The sequence below is a fragment of the Capsicum annuum genome, unplaced genomic scaffold (genome assembly GCF_002878395.1).
Source record: "Capsicum annuum cultivar UCD-10X-F1 unplaced genomic scaffold, UCD10Xv1.1 ctg5297, whole genome shotgun sequence".
In the NCBI taxonomy this organism is placed as follows: domain Eukaryota; kingdom Viridiplantae; phylum Streptophyta; class Magnoliopsida; order Solanales; family Solanaceae; genus Capsicum; species Capsicum annuum.
The window spans coordinates 34,129-51,192 of record NW_025861042.1 but is presented as its reverse complement, the minus strand read 5'-3'; positions in this window follow the sequence as shown (position 1 = coordinate 51,192).

The window sequence follows — 17,064 nt, the reverse complement described above, 5'->3', positions numbered from 1 at the left end:
CTAAACATAATATCTAAAAGTGTTTAACTTAGAAATCTGGTCAACTAACACTTTAAAATCTGAAATATAACTAACAATCGGACAAGCCTCTACTACTACTAACTAGAGAGCCACTGGGACAGACCCTGAACTGATTCAAACTAAATTGAAAACAACTATTCAAAATACTTCATAAAGCTGGAAATTTGAATAAATGGGTCCTTGAAATATAAGGACTCACCAACTATTGGGATGTTGATAGAGATGCAAACGGTCAATCATGCTGCTAGAACTAATATCCTGAACCTACACTATTATATAATGTAGCACATAGACATATATATAAATCAACACTTTTGGAATGTACTGAGTATATGGGGGTGAATGCATAAATAAAATAGTAACTAAATATGCACATAACTTGTAAAGAATGCATACTAGGTGTAAATGACTCACATTGGCTTGAATAATGTAAAAGATTCGAAATATAAACATACTCTAGTCAAGCATAAAGACAATCTTTGTAAGCCATCACACTTAGTTCTAAAAGATGTATTGTTACTCTTTCTTTTTGTGGACTAAGTTGTACTGAAGTTAACTATACTGTCAAGTCATGTAGGCTAAGTGTAAAGAGACTCACTTTTATCATACTTAAACTGAAAGCTAAAATATCAGAGCTGATATCTGATGCAAAACAATATCTGAATAAAATGTGAGCCTTACACTTAGTTTCTAAAAGCTGTTCTTTTATTTTGTCATAGGACTTGGGAGGTTCTTATAACCGACATACACCATGTGAGCTATCTTAGTGTCCAACATCTAGTTCTCCTAAGGGTAAAACCTCTCATTAGGGAGAGACGTCATACTCTTTCCAAGTAGTATAACCTAAGTTGAGTGATTTCAATTTGCATCTGCATCCATATAAATAGGAATAATCTGAATTTGTACATATGTTGGCTCATAGTTTTGGGGCATGTGAACTAGGACACATACCCAACTTGGTGTTAAATGCTACTTCCTTTAATCTTTATGCTCATTCTATAGGAAATCCACCTTAAAATAACTTAAAGGTTTATAATGAAAACTAGTTATGCTTCAATCTATTTTAGACTGTAATAGAAACTAATCTGTGGATTCCATATCTTAGTTAAGGATCAAAATATCAAATCTTGCTTAAAATCTAAATATATACTTATCAAAGAATGCTTAAACATCATCATTCTTGAAATATCAAGATTTAAACTTGAGGCTTCAAACCCATTCTCGAAAATCATATCAAATCACAACAAACTTCATGCTCAATAATGATAATCCTAAAATACTTTAATGATTCTAGTAAAGATAATGAAATTCAATTCTCAATATGTAAAATCAAGTGTCACGCATAAACATGTGAAAGTAGATATGCAATTCAACACTTAAATCACTTGTAACTTCATAAACATCAAGTAATGATAATTGTGTATGAACTCTAATTTCAAATTCATGTAAATTCAACTTTTAAAACTAGTTTTGGGCACAAAGATGAAAGAAGTATACTTGTTCATAATTCCACATACCTTATTAGGTTAATTTGATTAAGAAACTTGACTTCGGATTCCTATTTATGTTCTTGAAGGATTATTCTTCAATTTCTTGAATTAAAGCCTTGAATTTATGATTATCTTGAAGAGAATGTAATGGAGTCTTGAAGTTCTTAGGAGATGATCTTAAGAAGAAACCCGAATCTTGTTCTTAGGAATAAAGAGGGTTAATGACTTTTAAAACTGATTGATATGGGGAAATATTCTTATTTGGAGATTGAAGTCGTACGGGGGGTGGGAGTGGGGGTGGGGGGGATATTTTAGGCAAGGAAAATACCAAAGTACCCCTACAAAAACTGAATCAAAGTTCCAAAAATTTTCAGTTGATGAGTTAGCTGATAGCTTATCAACTAGTTGATATCTTATCAACTAAATCATCAACCCCAAGACTAATTTAGACCCTTGTTGTATAAGGGTGATGACTTTTTTTATAAGTCATTACTTAGTTGATGGATTATTACCTTAGGTCACTTTGTAGCTGAGGTTGATCATAATCTGGTAATGGGTGACGACTTAGCTGATAAGTCGTCACTTGGTTGATGATTTATTACCTCAAGTTATCACTTTGTAGCTGGAATTGATCACATTCTAGTAAAGGCTAATGACTGGGTTGATAAGTCATCACTTAGTTGATGGCTTATCACCTCAAGTCATCGTCTTGTTGAAAGATGGACATGTTGAGGTAAAATTAGCATAACTTTTCACTCTGATATCGAATTAAGGTGAAACCAAGTTCATTGGAAAGAATACTCAAAGAAATTTCATTTGATAAATAGTGGTATGAATAAATTGATATATTCTAGTAGATACACTTTTATAAAGTGGACCCTAGTTGGAGAATCTATCAAAACTCTATCGATAGAAGAGTCCTCAACTCGTCTTTGAGTTAGGAGATTTTTATTACCTTGATTTATATAAAAGTATATTACCACACTATAGAATTTATAATCACACATATATAGACATAGAATCACTGGATTCAGCTCTGTATACTTAAGAACAACGGTTTAAGTTCTAGCCCAAAAATGTGGAATGTTACATAGGTGTGGGGACATATTTTGCTGAAATGATCTTAGACAAAAATTTTGACTGTGTCATTGAGTTTGAAATATAAAATTTGATAGGTTATCATATTTTATTTGCATTTATAGGAGTTCAAATGAATCTCCAAGGGTCGGTGGAAACTTGAAATTCCTTTAAGTCACAGTTGATTTACTCAGCCGGGACACCCACTAAAGCGTACATTTTGACGCTTAAGTAGAGGCTGCTTTAGTGGACAGCCACTCTCTTTAACATCCATGTCTTACCCAGTTGAACTATTTTAGCGATGGCCTATCTACTAAAGTGGATGTCTAGTGGCATCCTATCCACTTTAGTACTAAGCCAGACCCAGCGGGTACCGCTTTAGCGGTACTTGGTTGTTTTAGCAGCGACTGTTTAAGAGGTTAAGTTTCCATAAAAGAGGCACCTGGGAGGCCATTAAATACCCCCTTTTGCCTGAATTTCTCCTATTTCTTACTAGTATCAAGAGCTTAGAGCCTTGGGGAGTGTGGAAAATTAGGAGACAAGTATTGGGATATTTTTTAGTATTTGTGAGTATGGATTACTTATTTCCTCATCAAAATCTTGGTAAGTATCCATTAATTTCTTGGTTGATTCTTTAATTTGTTCCAAAAATCCCTAGTTTCTCATTGAGTAGATTGAGGTATCGCATGAGCTCGGAGTTATTCATTCTTGGGGGAAAATGTTCCTTCAACATTAAGGGATATGTTGATAGTTTTGAAAGTGCAATTCTAAAAGCGGGCCCTGCATGGGATTTTGCCCCAATTTTAGAACCTAAGCATAAAAATGCAAAATTTGTATAGTCTTTCTCATTTCCATGAGTAGTTTACCATTTTGAACATGCAAAAGCTTCTCAGAAGGGAAAATCGTTAATTTAGTGGACTTTATCAAGCTTTCTTCAGTTTTCAGGTAGGCTAGGTTTACCTTTCTTTTAGATTGGGCTAAATTATTTTATTTATATAATATTGTGTTAGATTTGAGTTGGGTAAATAGGACTTGGAGTTACTTGTAGCATGAATTGGTTATTTAGCCAATTAAGGGACCATAATTTGGCTTGTTCAACTTAGCTACTCATTCTTAAGTAGAATTCCTATGTTATGACCTAATGAGACTTATTTAGCATCTTGTGGTGAGATTTGGTACCTTAGCCTAATTTGGGGTAGAATTTGGCTGAGGATGGATTATCGGGATTTAGAAGTGGCCCCTTCAACCTACCTTAGCCCAAGACTACTATTAGCTCTTTATAGAATCGGTAGGCATGTTAAGTTATTATAATTACATTATTGATCTCAAGAAGCTTCTACATGTGATGGTTTATCATGGTTAGGTATATGGTATATGATTAGTTTCAATTCAAGTATGGCGATCTATGAGCAAGGATACTTATGAGTTCTTGGTTTTCTGTAAGGATAAGCTCCAAAATTTGGGCCTAGGCTAGAATCGGGGCCTTAAATACACTACCTTTCAATTGGAATTGGTAGCTAGACATTGGTGGAGTGGTTCTCTTGATTTTTGGCTAACTAGATCTCCCCCTTTGACATAGACTCAGTTCTTTGAGTTTTTTTTAAAGAAGTATATGCCTCATATCCTTAGAGAACATCTGAGAAACCAATTCTTGAGATTGGAGTAGGACTCCATGACTATTGTGAAGTATGAGTTTTAATTTCATGAGTTGGCTAGGCATGCTACATCTATATTACCAATAGAGTATGAGCAATTTTAGCATTTTATTTAGGGATTAAGACTCTCTCTCTACATGACTACACAGAGTTTGGTTGATGTGGGTAGGTCTTTTGCTAAGGATTTTAGTCATGCTCATATTAAAGATGAGATACATCATGAGGCCCAAAAGACAGTCATAAGGGACTATGATATTAGGGCAGTTTCAGTGGGAATCAAAGTTGATCGAATTTTAGAGTCAGCAATTCTCATGGTAGGTACCCTCCATGTTAGTCTTATTAGTAGTCAAGTAATCCTAGTAGGACCATTCATGCACACTTCAGATTAGTGATGGAAGCGGGAGCGGATCACTATGGACTTCTTTAGTGGGTTGCCTCACACCTTAATTAGTTTCTATAGTTTTGGATCATTGTATATTATTGACCAAATTATCATATTTTATTCTTATTCACATATTTTTAATGCTGATAGGTTAGCCCATATCTATGCTCGTGAGAAAGTACGCCTATATGGAGTGTCCATATCCATTATCTTATATCAGGGATCAGTATTTAATTCTAGATTATGGAGAGATTTTCAAAAGGAGTTGGGTGCTCAGGTGGATCATAGTACAACTTTCCACCCTCAGACTAATGGATAGTCAGAGCAGACTGTCAGGTTCTCAAGGATATGCTTCGTGCATGTGTTATGTACTTTGGAGGTCAGTGGGGCAGTACTTGACTTTGGAAGAGTTCACATATAATAATAACTACCATTAGAGCATTGAGATGGCGTCGTGATTTTTCTCCCTTGAGAAAAGAGGTTTCCACGCAAAAATCTTGTGTGTGTTGATTTATTTCTATATATTTAGTTTTTGTTCCTATTTTATGTTATTAATATTTCCTAATGTATCTGGTCCCTAGCTAGTGTTGAACTCATATAATTTAATAATTGGTATTAGAGTGGTACACTCTAAACAGTTAACACCTAGAGTGGATCTTGAGTTATGGCAGCACCACCAAATTTGTAGAAAGGACAGTCAACCATCAGACCACTCTATTTCAATGGGCAGTATTATAGTTGGTGAAAGACAAGGATGCATAACTTTATAATGGATGAAGATAGTAAGCTATGGGATATAATCTGTGATGGAACACATGTTTCTATGAGAGAAGTTAAGGAAGGTAAAATTACTAGATTAGTTTTCAAAACTCAAAGGGAATACAATGAAGAGGATCGCAAAAAGATTGAAAAGAATTTTAAGGCTAAGAAATTTCTGGTATGTAGAATAGGACCCGATAAGTAAAATCATATTTCTTCTTGTGAGAGTGAAAATATAATTTGGGATTATCTAAGAACTACTCATGAAGGAACCAATCATTTAAAGAATCTAAGGTGGATATACTTACTACTCAATATGAAACTTTAACTATGAAGGAAAGTGAAACTATTCAAGAGATCTACACCAGGTTCACCTCTATCACCAATGAACTACACTATATTGGTGAAGTCATTCTACCTAGTAAACAGGTGAGGAAGATACTGGGTGTACTGCCTAATTCCTAGGAGACTAAATTTAATGCCATTTTTTAAGCAAGCGACCTTAAGACTCTCACTAATTAGCACAAAAATTCATTAGGGCTATGAAGAAAAGTGGGAGATTTCATAAGAAGGGTGGCACCAGCAGACCTGTAGGTATAAATGATTTGTGTCACAAATATGGTAAATTAGGACATTTTATCAAGGATTGCCCTTTACACAAGATGGAATATCAAGAATATATAAAGTCTGGAGAATACAAAGGAAAGAAGCAGGATCAAATCCCTAGCAAGTCTAGAAGAAAAGTTGTAGTAGATTATGTAGTTAAGAAAGCCTTAGCTACCTGGCGGACTTATCAAGAGAACCAAAAGAACTTGAAGATGCCTCTATGCTAGCTGTTGAAGATAATGAAAAAACATACAATTCTCTTTTTTCTCTCATGGAAAAATCATAGAATGATAAAGATGATGAGGTGAGTCCTCTTAACAGTAAGCAAAAATCTGAATGACTATACTCCTATAAAGCTAAGAAAATTTGCAAATATTTTAACTGATTCTCTCTGTGAGCTCATTATTGAGAAAGATCTTCTTGAAGAGAAAGTAAAAAATCTTGACTATAAGAAAAATAGATCTAACCATTCAAATTTTTGAGCTAGGAGAACACTCTCTTAAACTAAATTCTGAAAATAAGGAGATGTTGGCAAAAATAAAAAAATTATTTGAATCTAATTTTAAAGGGAAAAATAAGGCTGGTAGTCTTTAACTTGAGCTAGAGGAGAAGCCGATATGTCTCAGAAGATTCTTATATCTTCTTTAGAGAAAATGATGAATTAAATAAGGACACGGTCTGTATAAGAGAAGATCTTAAGAAGTCTCGAAAATGAACTACCTCCTCACAAATTCTAGCTAATTTGACAAATCAAGGAGTTAATAAAGGTAGAGGTCTTGGTTGCCAACATAACAATCCTCCTTTTAATCCTCACAACAAGTATGTTTCCAAGGCCAATAATCTTCTATGCAGTCATTATGAAATGAACTAAGCTACGCATGTTCAGCAGATACATCCACTTAAGAAGGGACTTGGTTCCCTGACATAGTTTAAGAATGGTAGATTGCCTAGATGGACCAAGAAAGTTGTGATTACTCCTTTGTCCCCCCATTGGGAATTAGACTCAAATGGGTTCCAAATATAACAAATAATCTCTGAATGCAGGTAGGAGTAAGGGAAAACAGTTAAAGTTAGTTCATTTATAGTGGATGCTCCAAGCACATAATAGGTAAAATTGATTGTTTTCTCTCACTCAAGACACTTTAAGGTGGAGGTGTCTCTTTTGGTAATGGTAAGAAAAGTTACATTCTTGGAGTTGGAAAAATTAGAAATTATTTAAGTCATGCTATTGAAGATGTGTAATATGTGGTAGACTAAAGTACAACTTGCTTAATGTGTCTTAAATATATGATAAAGGTGATGAAGTAAAGTTCTTGTCAGACTGGTGCACTGTAAATAGTTTGAAAACTGGAAAAGTAATTCTCAGAGCTAAAAGATGAAAATATATGTATGTGGCTAATCTAGACTTAGTTCCTAGAAGTGATCTGACTTGTCTGAGTGTTTTGAGTGAGAGTGCAGATCTTTGGCTTAGAAGATTGGGTCATGTAAGCTCATCTCTACTTAATAAATTGGTCCCAAAGGACCTGGTACATTGTGTTCCAAAGTTAAATTCTCAGACACCAGAGTTTGTGATGTTTGCATCAAGGGAAAACAAACCAGGCCTTCTATCAAATAAAAGAAGCAAGTAAGAACTACTAGACCTCTTGTGTTGTTGCACATGGACTTATTGAACCTATCAAGGTTCAAAGTTGAGGAAGTAAGAAATATGTTTTTTTCATTGTGGAGGACTACTCTAGATTCACATGGACTATGTTCTTGAGAATAAAAGATGAAACATATGAGTCTTTGTAATCTTTACTAACTGAATTCTAGTGAAGCTGAATAACAAAAGAGAAAGGATCAAGTCTGATCATGGAATAAAATTTTAAAATGCTAGAGTGGAGGAATTTTGTGTTAAAAATAAAATCAATCATAACTTTTCATCTCCAAGAACTCCTCAACAAAATAGAGTTGTTGAAAGGAAGAACGTAACTCTAATTGATATTTCCAAAACCATGATGATAGATTATGGTCTTCCTAAAAGTTTTTGGGTTAAAGTAGCAAACATACTATTAGCTTTATTCTCAACAAGACTCCTTATGATTTATTATTCACAGAAGGCCTAAACTTGATCACTTCAAGCCTTTTGGTTGCAACTGTTTTGTAGTAAACAATGACAAAGATGAGTTGGGAATATCTGATTCCAAAAATGATAAAGTAGTATTTATGGGTAACTCCTCCACCATCAAGTCCTATAAGGTTTACAACAAGAGAACTTTATGTGTAGAGAAGACTGTTCATGTCATCTTTGATGAATCTGAAAAAATAAGAAACCATGCAAGTAGTGATGACAGAGACTTAGAGGAACTTATTTCATTCAAAGGGATAATCTAGCAGAAGAAGAGTGTCAAGGTCAAAATGCTCCAAATAATATGATTAGTAAAAGGGGAGAAGAAAAACCAGGTCCTTAGGTGCAGGACTCTAATTTTGATGAGTCTAAACTGGGGACTCAAGACCAAATCTCTAAGGGATCTGGTCCCAGCATGCCTTGATCAATTTCAAGAAGGTCAAATTAGAAGCATAATTCATCTTATTATCTTGAGAATCTAACTACTTCCTTGAATCAGGAATGCAGAGAAGGGCACAAGTAAGAAACTTTGTGACTTTTTCAGCATTCATGTCTCAAATTGAGCCTAAAAATGTGAAAGAAACTCTCAAGTATGCTGATTGGGTAAATTCCATACAAGAAGAACTTAATCAGTTTGAAAGGAGAAAAGTTTGGCACCTGGTTCCTAGACCTACTGACAGAACTATTATACGGACAAAATAGGCGTACAAAAACAATCATGATAAGCATGACACTATCACTAGGAATAAGGTAAGACATGTGGGACAAGGATATAATTAGGAAGAAGTAATTGACTATGATAAGACCTTTGCTTCCATTGCAAAATGAAAGAAATTGAATCCTCATTACTTTACTACATTTATGGGGTTCAAGCTATTTCAGATGGATGTGAAGAGTGCATTTCTGAATGGCTATCTAAAGAAAGAGGTCTACGTCAAACAACTTCCTAGTTTTGAAGATATTGATCAACCACATTATGTCCTAAAATTGGATAAATGCCTTTATAGTTTAAAATAGGCTCCCAGAGCTTAGTATAAAAGATTGTCAAAAAGTTTTCTTGAAAATTATTTTAAGAGAGGAAAAGTTGACAATACTTTATTTCTGAAGTCTAGAGGAAAGGGCTTGCTGATTGTGCAAATTTATGTTGATGATATTATTTTTTGTGCAACTTCAGACTTTTTATGAAAAGATTTTGCAAAACTTATGGAAAGTGAGTTTGAAGTAAGTATGATGGATGAATTATGCTTCTTTCTTGGGTTGCAGATCAATCAAACACCATAGGGCATCATGATTTCTCAAGAAAAATACGTCAAAGATTTTCTAAAGAAATTCAACATGAGTGATGCTAAGCCCATTGATATACCTATTAGAATAAGCTCAAAATTGGATGTTGGTGAACCTGTTCCCTCAGTAAATGAGATTATGTGTAGAGTAATCATTGCATCCCTATTATACCTAACTGCTAACAAACTAGATATAGAATTTAGTATGGATATGTGTGAGTCTCACTTCAATATTGTTAAAAGAATTCTTAGATGTCTAAAAGGAACAAGGGACCTGGTCTTATTTTATCCTTCTAGAAATAATTTTGATCTGATAAGGTATATTGATGCTGACTATACAGGATACCTAGTAGATTGGAAAAGTACCTATGGAATGACTCATTTTCTTGGTTTATCTCTAATTTCATGGGTTTCTAAAAAGCAAAATTTTGCTGCTCTCTCTACTTTAGAAGCTGAATATGTAGCAGTTACATCATGTTGTCTCAATTACTGTGGATCAAGAAGCAGCTAAAAGATTTTTGAATTGTTACTGACACTATTCCCTTAATGTGTGATATCACAAGTGCTCTAAATATATCCAAGAACCCGGTGCATTACAAAAGGACAAAATAGATTAATGTAAGACACCACTTTCTTAGAGACAATGTGAAAAAGAGAGCAATCTGCATGAATTTTGCAAAATTGAGGATCAAATGACTAATACTTTCACAAAGGCTCTTCATAAGGAGCAATTTGTGAAAAAATAATTGAGATTGGTACTAATCAATACAAACTAAACTATCTCAGTAGATCCAATTCCTCCAAATATTGGCTATGATTAGTGAGAAGGTATCCAAGTTTCAATTTGTTCAATTAGTCTAACTTAGTACCATACCTTTATAGGTATACATGCATGGTGAGCAAGCACATAAGGAGGTATGATGAAACAAACTTTAAATGAAGATATTCCTTTCAAGCAAGGGAGGGATCTGGTCCTTTTCCACATGTTAGTATCTTGCGTGCCTTTCTTAAAACTCCATAAGGTTTACTGTTCTTAATTTCCACATGTCCCTTCCCGCATCTCTGAATAACTGTCAAATCTTTTAAATCCAAACTAACGTACCAATTGGGATCTGACACGTATCTTACACTTTAATCCTAAATGTTACCCCAATTTACTATTTTTCAAAGAAAATCAAAATCCTGTTTCTTCTCATCAATTATGAAAATTTCTTTAATGTTGTCTTCAAAGCTCATCAGCCTTTTTAAAAATGTTTTTCTTGTTCAAAATCACATTGTCTTCAAAGCTAATCATCATTTTTAAAAAATGTTTTTCTTGTTCAAAATCACAATGTTTCATTGAAGCTTCTTATTCAAATCCTTCCCCTCTCAATGATCCTTAAATTTCTTATTCACCCACACCAACTAAAGTGTACCATTGGCTATAATCGAACCTACCTTTGACACAACTTCAAAATTCTTTGGAAAACCCTAAAAATAGTCAATATTGAAGTACATTCTAATGGAGTTTTTGGGTTACCTATTAAGTCTAAATATCTAATGTGTCCTTCTAAGACACTAGCTTTTGATAACCCTTTTGAAACCCCTAAAGAACTTAGTTCCCCAACCTTCTTTGATTCAAACCCAATTTTTGCATAATTGGTTAAGAAATATCTTCCAGTTGAGAAATCCAATCCCTCGAGTAGTTCCTTAGCAGGGGAAGACTGAGTGGTTGAAAGCCTAACCCTATTAGTTGGTGATCAAATAGGTAGAAAAAGTGTATTGGAGGAACTTTTTTTTTTCTAAAAGTCTCTTTTTCCCACATATTATAGGAATCCTACAATTACTTAGAAAGTTAATAAAACTGTACAACCTCTCATGGAAAATAAGGTAGAAGAGGACAGTAATGATCCCTTGAAATAGAAACAGCGCTGGCAAAGGGAAACTAAGGGTTAAAAGAAGTATGAGGAAACTATAAAGGTGGTCAAGTCATACACTACTAGAAGTTTTAAAAGAATTGGGATATGCTATGAAGGCTAGAAAAATAGCAAGAACAAAAAATAAGAAAGATGAAAAAGACAACAGTTGTGGAAAATAAAAATATAGATATTGTGGATGTAGTTGAAGAGGAGGGGACATTGGGTAACTCCTTAAAAATGGGTCCCGATATATCACACGGTGCTCAAGACTATGAGTACCCTTAAGCTAACCTTGTAAGCCTTCTACTGAATCTGAAGCTCATAATAATGAAATATAGATGTATAATCAAAGCTAAAATACGGAATTCTATATGATCTAAGCTAGAATTATCTAAACATAATATCTAAAAATACTTGACATAAAAGTTAGGAAAATCAATACTAGAAATCTGAACTATATCTAGCAGTCTGATAAGCCTCTACTACTAATAAATAGAGAGCCACTGGGACAAACCCCCAGCTGACTCAAACTGAATGAAAGTACTGAATCAACTACTGTAATAAGCTAAAAAATCTGAATGAATGGGTCCCCAAACTATGAGGACTCACCAATTATCGATATGTAGATGGATGTGCTCGAAATCACTCACCCTGCTAAAACTGAGCGCTTGAACCTACATTATGAGATAATGTAGCACATAGGCGTATATGTGGATTAGTACTTCTAGAATGTACTAAGTATATGAGGGTGAATGCATAAGCAAAACAATATCTCAATGTTCATATAAACTTATAAAGTAATGCATGCTAAGTATAAATGACTCACATTGGCTAGATTAACTGAAAGGTAAAAATCATGAATCATGAGTGAAAAACATACAGTATAAATATTGTGAGTCATAACATTTAGTTCTAAAAGTTGTACTGGTATTCTATCATTAAATCATGTCGTCTAATGTATAAAGGACTCACTTTTATATCTGTAAACTAAAAGCTGAAATCTAGTAGTTAATGTCCTATGTAAAGCAATATTTTGAATAAAGCTGTGAGCCTTTACACTTAGGTTTTGAAACATTTTATGTTATTCTTTACTCTTTTCTGTAGGTTGTAGGGACGTTCTTCTAATTGACATAAACCATGTAAGCTAACATGAAGTCCAAGGTCTAGTTCCCTTATGGGAAAACCTCACGTTGGGGAGAGGTGTCATACTCTTGCCACGGAGTACAACCTAATCTAAGTGATCACATCTGTAACTGTCATCCATAGAGAAATGGGAATAATTTGATAATCTGAACCTATGTTGGCTCGTAGTTCTGGGGAATGTAAACATATCCAACTCTGTGCTAAATACTACTCCCTTTAATCTTTATGCTCATTCTGTAGGAAATCTACCTTTAAAACTAGTATAAGGGTTTACAATAAAAACCTCTTGTAAATTTGTTTACTATAAATTTTAGCTAAATCTGTAAAGTGGATTCCATATCTAAGATGAGATGAAAAGATCAAATCTGAATATAACAATTCATGAGATGCTTAAAAGCATAATCTTCTTGAAATAATAATATTTAAACTAGAGCTAATAACCCATGCGTCTATTTCATGTCAAATCATCATAAAGTTCATGCTAAATAATGAAAATCTTGATAATTCAACTCTAAATCTGGAAATTAATGTCATATGCATAAAAATACGAAAGTAGACATGCAATTCAATATCTAAATTAATTATAATATCATAATATTCAAATAGTAATAGGTGGATATAAACCCTAAACTAAAATTCATATAATTTCATGTAAAAATCAAATTTAAAACTAATTTTGGGCACAAGGATGAAAGGATTATCCTTGTCTATAACCCCACAACCTTAATTGATGAATAATTGAAAGATCTTGAACTTTGAGTTCCTATTTGTGCTCTTGAAGATTGATTCTTGAAGTTTTTGAATTGGGAATCTTGAATTTTGGGTTATCTTAGAAAAAGAATGGTGGAATTTGGATTCTTGAGGTTTAAGTTTTGAGGTTCTAGGGTTTTTTGGAGAGTAGTTTGATGAAAAGTAATCATAATTAGCTTAGAATAAGTTTAATCTAGTATTTTTCACGAATTGGGGGCTTGGGAAATGACTATATTTCCCTTTAGAAAAATTAACTCAGAACTAAAATTTCAATTTTGGGCCCACCGCGATGCGCTGCTTATCGCAGTGGCTTACTGAAAAATGGACGAGTGGTATTTTGGACTTAACCGCCATGTGACGTAATGTAGTGATCTACTAAAAAACGTAGAATTGCTAATCTGCCATCCAATGTGACGCGGTGCTATCGCTGTGGACTACTGTTTTTCACTAAAAATGTCATAACTTCTCAACCAAGTATCAAATTTGAGCGAAATTGGTATTGTTGAAAATTTGGTTCAATTATGTACAATTTGGTGAGTCTAGAGCTGAAAAATTCTATACGTATCAAAAGTTATTCATTTTTAAAGTTAACCCTTGACATTTTAGGAGCTAAATGTGACTAAGAAAAGTACGAGGCATTACACATTGACACTGATGTTGCTACTGCAACAGCTAAAAAGAGAAAGAAAGCATAAGAAAGTAGAAAATCAAGTCCACTGAGGTAAAGCCAAAAACCTCCACTCCTAAGATGCATATTGCAATGACAAGAAAAGCACCTGAAGGACCTAGTTCCTTACAAGAAGGTTTAGAAGAAGAATAATCTGATAGTGCATCTAAGAGAAGAAAAGTACTGAAAGAAGAGAAAGACTTGTCTAGGGAAGAAAGAAATGAGAAATTGAAATCTAAGAAAGTATCGTCATGAAGGGTGTTTTACCCAAAGATTTTTTATCAACCAGGAATAGTTGAGTTGGTTGAATTTTTTAGGTATCAGGAATGGATGTACTTATTTGAGGAACCAGTTCCTTCAGTGTCTGAAAAGAAAGTGAGAGATTTCTTTTATAACATCAAATTTGCAGAGGATGGGTTGAGTCTGACATCTATAGAGAAAGGGAAAAAAATGAATTTAAATGAGGAAATTATTAGAAATATTCTAAACATCCCTATTATTGGGATTAATCCAGTGAAGAACCAAAAACATCTGTAGAGTTCATGCGGACAACGTTAACAATAGGAGGAACCTCTACTTCAGGACTCAGAAAAAATTCCTAAAAGAAAAGTTTCAATTTTTCTTTGAGTTTGTTAACAAGGTTTTAGTCCTCAGGACTGAGAAGAGAATTGTGACTTCAGCAGTGGACTTATTGTTGATGGAGTAGATAAGTGAGTTTGAGATGATAAGCCTGACTGCCTTGATGATTGAGCACATGTATAAAATTATGCATGTTAAGGATGGAAAACATGAAATTCCTTATGGTTATTTCTTGAATAAGGTGTCCAGTAATTTTAAGGTAGTGTGTGAGAAAGAAGTACATTGTACTATGAAACAGATGTTCATATTAAATACCTTGATCAAGAATGAGTGTGATGAGGGAAAGGTTGGGACCAAATCCTAAGTTTTAGAGTTGATTAATGTGTAGGAAAAGTTGAATGTGGAGGTGGAGGAGCTAAGGCTTATAGTGGAAACCAAAGATACAGAGATTTCACATCTAAAATTTAAGATTCTAACAGCTATCAGCAAAAGGACCTGGTGTTTCTAAGGAGTTGAAGGCTGAAAATACAACACTAAAAGCCCAGGTCACTGCTTTATGTGGTGACTTCAAGGAACTCAATGCTGAAGTAAAGGACCTTACAAATAAGTTTTTGAATACTCATACCGTTGAAAGTGCCATGATAGAGATGCTTCTTAGATTACTTGTCCCCAAACTTCTACCCTATTAAGCTCCCCTCCTCCCCACCAAATTGTGTTGTTCTTAAATCATTCTTGTGTCAGTTTCCTTTATTGTCCCTGTGGTCTTCATAATTTAATTCTTTATGTTTTTTTTTAAAACTCTATATATGGTACTTATCCTAGTTTAATGAATGAAATTTTTTTATTTGTATCTATTATTTATCTCTCTTATTGGTTTGTTCATTCATGTTAGTGTTACTCCAATGGCCATGAGTTAACTTATTGTATTTTTTTATTATCTTGATTTACTTCTTCACTTTTTTATAATACCAAAAGGGGGAAGAAGGGTCCCACTAAAGTAGTTAGTTCCAAGAGATTCTCCAAGAGATTCCAAGAGACCTGGTCTCTGAACTAACTAGGATAGTACTACTTTTGTAAATGGGGGAAAGCTAGTTGATGGGGGAAGTGTAGGTAAAAGGGAGAATTTGACAGTTTTTGGGAATATGATTTGTCATCATCAAAAAGTGAGAAATTATTTTTCTATGTTTTGATGTTGACTAACCAATACATTTAGGGACCAAGTACGTCCTATGCTACTTCCTGAGGATTGCTGAGGGATAGTTGTACACTATTGTACTCTGCATAGTTTTGTCCTGTAGCATTATTACTGTGTAGGTGCATAGTGTACAATGTGAAATACCTAGTCCAATCCAATTCCTACTCAAATTCTCTCTCAACATATATAAGCAAAGGCGATCAACCAGTAAAAATAGTTTTTGCAAAATCCATTCTTTAAGAAATTGCAAAAACTTCTCTGGTTCAAGTAAATAGAAAGGTTCTCTATCAAGGACCTGATTGCTTTTAGTTTTCTATTTTCTTGAGTCTTGAATCTTGTTCTGGAATAGTAGTTTATCTAATTTTTGTGAGTAACAATGTTTTCTGATTACGCTAAAAGTTTGCTTTGGTAGAGTTACCTAGCTGATAGTCAAATAGAGATAGTTGATTAATAGAGGTGAGAAAGAGTTGTCTTATATGATTGTAATAGAGTTATTACATGTGCAAGGATTTAGAGTTAAATCCTTCTCTGAGTCTGGTGGAGTCTCTAATCGAAGGTTGATTGATTATAGTGAAGCTTGGAAAATCCTGTGAGGACAAGTTGTGGTTTTTTCTGCCTTGAGCAAGGAGGTTTTCGTGTAAAAATTTGTTTGTGTTGATTTGTTTCTGCGTATTTAGTTTTTGTTCCTCTTTTTTATTATTAGTATTTCTTAGGGATATGGTCATAGCTGTTGATGAACTCATATAATTCAACAGACGCATGAGAGACAAGTATGTCAGATTGCTCAGGTGCGTGATGACCCACTAATGGGGGCTTCTGATCTCTTCTAAAAAAATAAAAGTTCAAGACATTGTCACAACTTCTATTCTATTTTCAGCAGTTTAAAATGATAATTAATCTGATTTTGAAAAGTTTGTGTAGAACATATATGATCCATTGAATTCATTACAAATTACAACTTTAAATGAAGTATATATGTTGAATTTAAGAGAAAGACACTAACGAATCGTTTTGTTGCTGACAAAATTATTTTGAGATTGTAATACAAGGAAGGAATAAAGATCTCCGGGTTATTAGCACTTGTGATTTGTTTGGTTCACTTTATTGAAATGAGATACATAGCGTATATAAACTAAGAGAAATTATGTCACCATATATTCCAAGCCATAATAATTCATCGAGATGAACTACAATTGTTATTCTATCTTAAACAGTTCTTTTCCCAACCAAATAATTAAAGCCTAAAAAGGACAAAAAGATGATTTTTTTTTATACAAAAAAAAAAAAGAGAGATAGAAAGGAGAAGACAATTGCAGTGCTAGTTTGTCATTTGTGACTAAACATAAAGTTTCAACTTCCCCAAGGACAATTCACTCCAGCAAATCAATTATCCAAATATTCAAACATCCAAAGGATCTACAACTACATATAAGTTTGAATACAGATCTAAAA